Source organism: Macrobrachium nipponense, chromosome 46 (genome assembly GCF_015104395.2).
Source record: "Macrobrachium nipponense isolate FS-2020 chromosome 46, ASM1510439v2, whole genome shotgun sequence".
Lineage (NCBI taxonomy): Eukaryota > Metazoa > Arthropoda > Malacostraca > Decapoda > Palaemonidae > Macrobrachium > Macrobrachium nipponense.
The window spans coordinates 2192853-2201327 of NC_061106.1; the positions used below are offsets into that span (position 1 = coordinate 2192853).

General features: G+C 35.6%; 1 long non-coding RNA gene across 1 annotated transcript; it reads right to left on the reverse strand.

Annotated features, from left to right (window-relative positions):
- Positions 1–4088: 4088 nt before the first annotated feature.
- LOC135214549 (uncharacterized) lies at positions 4089–4817 on the reverse strand. The gene is made up of 3 exons (XR_010314394.1): positions 4592–4817; positions 4365–4447; positions 4089–4226 (listed from the first exon to the last, which is right to left on the reverse strand). It is a non-coding gene; the product is annotated as an uncharacterized LOC135214549 (long non-coding RNA).
- Positions 4818–8475: the final 3658 nt, after the last annotated feature.

An 8475-nucleotide genomic window follows, 5' to 3' on the forward strand; every position in this document is an offset into this window, starting at 1 on the left:
CTCAGGTACAAACAAGATCAGGAATACCAGATGGTTAATTATCAAAAGGGTAAAAATTAAAAGGGATAATCCAGATTATCAGATATCACACGGTCACAAACTTAAACAGATTCTGACCCTAACCGAAATTACAAAGTATCTTTACAGTCCAAAACATGTAAAAACTGAATATATTAATTTTGTTGCTTATATTTATCTACAACTTTTTTCATTATGAAAGCATCAAGTTTAAATAAACCAAGACTTAAATTTAGAACATTTCTATTATTTGACTTGATAAAACAAGATTCAATGATATTCCTTTTAACTGTGTCATTACATGGGACTAAGGCTCTTGCTTGACTCCAGTTTAATAGGATGGTCTAAATCTCTCATATGTACAAATAATGCATTCGATATTTGCCCAGTTCTCACAGAATATTGATGTTGCTTAAGACGCTGTGAAAGAGATTTGCCAGTCTGTCCGTAATAGATTTTATCACACTTTTTGCAAGGAATTTCATATATGCAGCCTGGAAGATCTTTAGGAGAATTTTTGATTACTAAACTCTTGACATTAATATTACTGAAAACAACATTTATGTTAAAAAGTTTAAAATTCTAGGAATATCTAAAAACCTTTCATCATAAGGTAATTTTAGAATGTTATGCTTACTAAATTCAAGTTTGTCATTAGTTGAATAAAATGTTTTTCTAGCTCTTTTCCATGCCACATCTACAAAAGTCCTTGGGTATTTAAGTTTCAATGCAATATCATAAATAGTTTTAATTTCAGCGTCAATAAACTGCGGGCTACAGACAGTAAAGCCATTAGGAACATCCCAGAAAAAACAGAGAATTTAACATTTTGATGGTGATTGGAGTAGTAATGAACAAAAGAGGCAATATTAGTTGATTTTCGAAAGACTGAAAAGGTGAAATTTCTATCATTTCTATGGACAGTTACATCAAGAAAATTCAAATTACAATTTCGTTTCTTCTTCCTCTACAGTAAATTTTATAGAAGGGACTAAATTATTGAGATTATTAAGGAATTCCTGGAGGTTTTCGTGAACTGGCCAAATACAGAATATATCATCCACGTATCTAAACCAAATAACTTTTTGGGGCAAAATTCTTGGTAAGAGTTTTGTCTCAAAAATTAAAAAATTCCATGTAAATATTGCTAAGGACAGGAGATAAGGGATTACCCATGGCCATGCCAAACTTTTGTACAAAAAATTCCCCATTGAAACAAAATTTACTATCTTTGATACATAACCTTATGAGACTAATGAGATTTTCTACACTTAAGGGAATGTCATGACGCTCTAATTCCTCTTCCAAATATTCAAGTAAGTCATCTACAGGCACTTTTGTAAATAAAGAGACAACATCAAAACTAACCATATTAAAATCATAATTCAAATTTAAACTATTCAATTTGTTTATAAAATCAACATTGTTTTTAACATTCGTGTTAGAAATATTTCCTACCAAAGGAGTAAGAATTTTTACAAGCCATTTAGATAAATTATACGAAACTGAGCCCACTGAACTAATGATTGGTCTGATAGGGTTATTGATTTTATGTGTCTTGACTAAACCATACATGTAAGGTAGGGAGGCGCATTGCGGTGTAAACTGTTTAATTAAATGGTCCAAGCCCTTCAAAATGGATTTAATTTGTTTATTAAAATGGGAGTTAACTGTCTGTGTAGGGTCAGACCTCAGTTTCGTATAAGTATCAGTGTCATTTAGCAATGTCATTATTTTACTTATATAGTCACTTTTATTCATAATTACCACTGCATTAGATTTATCTGCTTTTGTCACCTTCACTGTTTCGTCTTCTTTAATTTTCTTAAAAGCCTGGAGAAATCTCACGGGTACATTAGGGGGAGAAGGTTTACTCATAGCACCATACACAATACCTTTACAAATATTGATATCATCAGGGCATAGGTTTTGATTCAATTTTTCTAAATAACAAAAGGATTTTGAGATGTCGACACAGTCCAGGTTACCATTAAATACACCAAAGCTTAACCCATATCCCAAAGCCGCTGTCGTTAAAAACAATGTTGATTTTATAAACAAATTGAATAGTTTAAATTTGAATTATGATTTTAATATGGTTAGTTTTGATGTTGTCTCTTTATTTACAAAAGTGCCTGTAGATGACTTACTTGAATATTTGGAAGAGGAATTAGAGCGTCATGACATTCCCTTAAGTGTAGAAAATCTCATTAGTCTCATAAGTTTATGTATCAAAGATAGTAAATTTTGTTTCAATGGGGAATTTTTTGTACAAAAGTTTGGCATGGCCATGGGTAATCCCTTATCTCCTGTCCTTAGCAATATTTACATGGAATTTTTTGAGACAAAACTCTTACCAAGAATTTTGAACCCCAAAAAGTTATTTGGTTTAGATACGTGGATGATATATTCTGATATTTGGCCAGTTCACGAAAAAACCTCCAGGAATTCCTTAATAATCTCAGATTAACTTTAGTCCCTTCCCTATAAAATTTACTGTAGAGAAGAAAAAAGAATTTTGTGTTAATTTGAATTTTCTTGATGTAACTGTCCATAGAAATGATAGAAATTTCACCTTTTCAGTCTTTCGAAAATCAACTAATATTGCCTCTTTTGTTCATTACTACTCCAATCACCATCAAAATGTTAAATTCTCTGTTTTTTCTGGGATGTTCCTAAGGGCTTTACGTGTCTGTAGCCCGCAGTTTATTGACGCTGAAATTAAAACTATTTATGATATTGCATTGAAACTTAAATACCCAAGGACTTTTGTAGATGTGGCATGGAAAAGAGCTAGAAAAACATTTTATTCAACTAATGACAAACTTGAATTTAGTAAGCATAACATTCTAAAATTACCTTATGATGAAAGGTTTTTAGATATTCCTAGAATTTTAAAGCTTTTTAACATAAATGTTGTTTTCAGTAATATTAATGTCAAGAGTTAAGTAATCAAAAATTCTCCTAAAGATCTTCCAGGCTGCATATATGAAATTCCTTGCAAAAAGTGTGATAAAATCTATTACGGACTGACTGGCAAATCTCTTTCACAGCGTCTTAAGCAACATCAATATTCTGTGAGAACTGGGCAAATATCGAAATGCATTATTTGTACATGTGAGAGATTTAGACCATCCTATTAACTGGAGTCAAGCAAGAGCCTTAGTCCCTGTAATGACACAGTTAAAATTAAAAGGAATATCATTGAATCTTGTTTTATCAAGTCAAATAATAGAAATGTTCTAAATTTAAGTCTTGGTTTATTTAAACTTGATGCTTTCATAATGAAAAAAGTTGTAGATAAATATAAGCAACAAAATTAATATATTCAGTTTTTACATGTTTTGGATTGTAAAGATACTTTGTAATTTCGGTTAGGGTCAGAATCTGTTTAAGTTTGTGACCGTGTGATATCCGATAATCCTGGATTATCCCTTTTAATTTTTACCCTTTTGATAATTAACCATCTGGTATTCCTGATCTTGTTTGTACCTGAGGCCTTCCTCTCCGATTGTACTTTAGTAGCTCCTTGACGATGTCTGAATAAAGACGAAAGCGCTTGGATTCCTGTCTATCATTTCCCGTGGTATTCGCTTACTTGTATATATATTATATATATATACATTATATATATATATATATATATATATATATATATACACACAGGCAGTCCCCGGGTTACGACGGGGGTTCCGTTCTTGAGGCGCGTCGTAAGCCGAAATTCGTTGTAAGCCGGAACGACACTTTGAAATATGCCTTAAACTAAGAAAAAGTTAAAGAGACCTTACCTGTGTGACATGCAAGTATTGCATGATGTGTAGTGTGGTTATTTCAATGCCAAAGGATGGTTCTTGAAGGTATATACAGGCAGTCCCCGGGTTACGACGGGGGTTCCGTTCTTGAGGCGCGTCGTAAGCCGAAAATCGTCGTAAGCCGGAACGACACTTGGAAATATGCCTTAAACTAAGAAAAAGTTAGAGAGACCTTACCTGTGTGACATGCAAGTATTGCATGATGTGTAGTGTGATTATTTCAATGCCAAAGGATGGTTCTTGAAGGTATAATTCTTTATTAAACTCTTGTGACACTATAAAGCACAATGTACTACACTTAATCCTTAGGTTAGATTATACACTAAACACTATTATACACTGTACACTAATCCTTTGGTAGATCCTGGAGTACACTAAAATCCCAGTCTGGTAGCTCTGGAAGGTAAAAGTATAACACAATTAGTACAAAATACTACACAAAGTCCTGAATGCAATATGTAAATTATAGATATCAAGAGTAAAAGAGTTAATGTATGTTAATTAATTCCTTACTTTTAGTTTATAATTCCTTACTTTTAGTTTAAAGTTGTCATGCTATGTAACCCTGGATGCACAAAGTCTTATGTGGCCCCATAGCCTACATCATTCAGGGGGTTCTGGAATGTACAAAAAATAATTAGTATGTCAGTAAGTACTCTATGCATAGTAAGTTACATACAGTAATATGCACCATACAGTGTTTAATATCACATATATAACATGTATAAAACTTTAGTAATGTATGTTAATTAATTCCTTACCTTTAGTTTAAAGTTGTCGTGCTATGTAACCCTGGATGCACAAAGTCTTATGTGGCCCCATAGCCTACATCATTCAGGGGGTTCTGGAATGTACAAAAAATAATTTTGTCAGTAAGTACTCTATGCATAGTAAGTTACATACAGTAATATGCACCATACAGTGGTTTAATATCAACTGGTACGTATGCATGTTGTAAATGATTGGTCTACACCCCCTGTTCAGCAGGGAGTGTACGTAATTCCATGAGGGACCTTGATCACTTATCCCATGTGAGAGATCTTGGTCACTTTTTTTTAGTACGTATAAAACTTACTAAGTAGTTTACTACTATGTATAATTCCTTACCTTTATGTTATGTAGTAACCCTGGACAAAGTTTTATGTGGCCCCATAGCCTGCATCATGGAGGGGGTCCTTGTTTTCTGGAATGAACCAAAAAAGTATCAAAGTTAAGTCATGTATGTATGTTTAGTAAGTTACATACAGTAACCATACGTACAGTGGTTTATAACATGTATGTACATAATCAAACTTGGTTGGAAATTCCTGTAAAAAAAGTTATGTACGTATGTAATACTGTATGTAAAAACCTTACTGTTCATACTTTGTTACACTACATGTTACATTTGATACGTATACTTTCCTGAAGGGTTTTTTCCATCCAAAAATGGTGCTTCTACTTGTAGTTATCCCTTGATGACACTTGTAATTTGTTAGTAACAACCTGGAGTTGTGTGAAAAATGTTGGTTCTGGAAGGAAAAAGTAACAAAATTAGTGTACGTACAAAATATACACTACAGAAAGTCGTGAATGCAATATGTACTGTAGATATATCAAGAGTACTAAAAGAGTTAGTGTATGTTAATTAATTCCTTACTTTTAGTTTAAAGTTGTCGTGCTATGTAACCCTGGATGGACAAAGTCTTATGTGGCTCCATAGCCTACATCATTCAGGGGACTCTGGAGTGTACAAAAAATAATTTTGTCAGTAAGTCCTCTCAGAGTAAGTTGCATACAGTAATATGCACCATACAGTGGTTTAATATCACATATAACATGTAGTATAAAACTTAATTTAGAAATTCCTTACATAACTTACCAACTTTTAGTGAGTCTCAAAGCTGTTACCTAGGTTGTGGGAGATGGAGGTGGAGGTGTAGAGCATTCATGATAAGGATGCATTCCAAACCTAACTTCAGTGTGCTTTATCACAGATAACAGGCTAGGATGATGGGCAGTCTGGAATGAAGAATTAATATTAAAGGACAGTATGTAACCACTTAGGTGTACAAAATTTATTGTACGTATGCAAACATTAACACAACTGAGAATTCCTTACCTTCAGCAAAATGAAGACATGTAGGCTATGTAGAGGTCTGGTTTATGTAAGTCACAGGTGCATGCCAGTCTGGAATGATAATGTAATACATATGATTATAGTATGTATGTTACATACATAACATGGTTATTACATATGTAATAATAAAACATTAATAAAAAAAAATGTCCTTACCAAATTCTAGTGGTTGACTTGCTTACTGGGATGGGCATATGGTAGATGAGTGGTGGTTGGGCTATGGAGTGGGATGGGCAGGTGCTTGGGAGTCTGGAATGATAAAAAATATATAAAATGATAGAGTTACTACTGTAACTACTGCACATGTTATTACTGTTTGACATATGTAGTGTGTAATACGTATGTACAATATAAAAAATGAAGAATTCTTTTACCTGAAGGAATGGGAGAGGTGATACTACTCGTATCAACTGATTTGGGCTCTGGAGAGGTGATACTACTCGTATCAACTGATGAGGGAACATCTAGATCTGGAAAGAATGATAGGGTACATAAATATAAGGTGGATGTAACTGTAGCATATGTACACTTTTAATAAAATTTCTATTAGCAATTTATAAAACATTTTATACAAATTTGTTAAGGATTCCTTACCTGATGAATAGGGCGAGGCATCAAAACCATGGAAAGGCTCAGGGTCGCTGTCACAATCAAAGGGGTCTGAAATGAAAAAAAAAAAATAATAAGGTTATGCAACATCAAACACATTGTACCACTATGTAAGTTAGTGTACGTATGTATGTAGGGTGTAAACAATTTCCAACATGAAAATGAGAAAAATGAAATTGCTTACCTGATTGTACACGTACAGGTGGACGGGCTGCTACAGAGGGTCCAGGTACAGGGTGATCTGGAACTGTCACAGGTAGTACAGGAGATCTGGAACTGTCACAGGTAGTACAGGGGGATCTGGAACTGTCACCACTTCTGCAATAAAATTACAAATGATGAAAATTAATGAAGTTACAATTTACTCTTACATTTAGTTGTTACATGAAAAAATTAACACATTTTATATGTACACTATGTAAACACATAAATTAGTAAAACAGTTCAGAATTCCTTACCAGGACTAGGAGTGGGAGGTGGTGGTACTGGAGACTTGTGAAAGAAAGTGTCAAGCCTGGACTGCACACTTCTCTTCGTCCGCTTCTCCTTCAGGGTCTCCTTGTAGAAAGTTACTAAGTCTAACATTCCATGTTTTATTTTTATTTTGTCAAACCTGCAACGTTAGGGTCTTCTTGCCTCAAAAGAAGCCAAAAGGCTCTCTCCAATGAGTAAACCCTCTGACAAGCCTTTCACGAGTTAATGACCTGCTTTTGGCTCTGGTGCCGCCTCCTCTTCCTCAATCATTTGCTGTTCAAGTTCAAGTAAGTCCTCTGCAGACAATTCCTCTCCATGGGATGCCAGCAGCTGTTACATCATCAGGTTCAAGATCTAGTTTCAGCCTCTTGCTTAGCCCTACGATCTTCCTCGTCACAGTCTCGACGTCTTCTGCCTGGTCAAAGCCTTCAAAACTGTGCACAAACTGTGGACACAGTTTCTTCCAGGCCCCATTTAAAGTGGTCGTCTTCACCTCGTCCCAAGCACTTGCAATATTTTTCACTGCATCAGCAATGTTGTAGCCCTTCCAGAATTGCTTCAGTGTCAACTCCTTGTTAGCTTCTATGGCCCTCAAAGCAAAACGTATGGTCCTTCTAAGGTAGTAAGCCTTGAAAATTAGCTATACTCCCTGGTCCATTGGCTGTATCAGCGATGTGGTATTGGGTGGGAGGTACAAACCACCTTCACATTAGGGTGCATGTCGCTCAAATTTGAAGGGTGACCAGGGGCATTGTCCAGGACTAAGAGGGCCTTAAAAGGCAGACCCTTCGAAGTCAAATACCATTCTACTGCTGGCACGAAATGGTCATTGAACCAATCTTCGAAGACCATCAAGGTAACCCAAGCCTTCTTATTTGATTTCCAAACCACAGGGAGTTGACTCTTGAAAATGCCCTTGAATGGCCTGGGATTCTCAGCCAAATACACCAGCAAGGGCTTCAGTTTCAAATCGCCACTTGCATTGGCCCCAAACAGCAAAGTCAGTCGCTCCTTTCCAGCTTTATGGCCAGGTGCTGACTTCTCCTCCTTGGAAAGGTATGTTCGATTTGGCATTCTTTTCCAAAATAATCCAGTCTCATCCACATTAAAGACTTGGTCAGCCGTGTAACCACCATCCTTAATTATCTCAGCCAAACCACCAGGAAAACTACCTGCTGCTTCGCTATCAGCACTAGCATCTTCACCATGCAGCTTCACATTATGCAAATTTGCACGAGCCTTAAAACGGTTAAACCAACCTCTACTCGCGGTAAATTCACCACCAGCACTGCCTTCTCCAAACTTTTTCACTACTGCCTCATGCAGCACTCTAGCCTTCTCCTGGATCACACTTAAGCTCACGGGAACACATCGCTGGTTCTGGTCCTCCAGCCAGATCATCAGGAGCTTCTCCATTTCAACAATGCTCTGGCTACGTTGCTT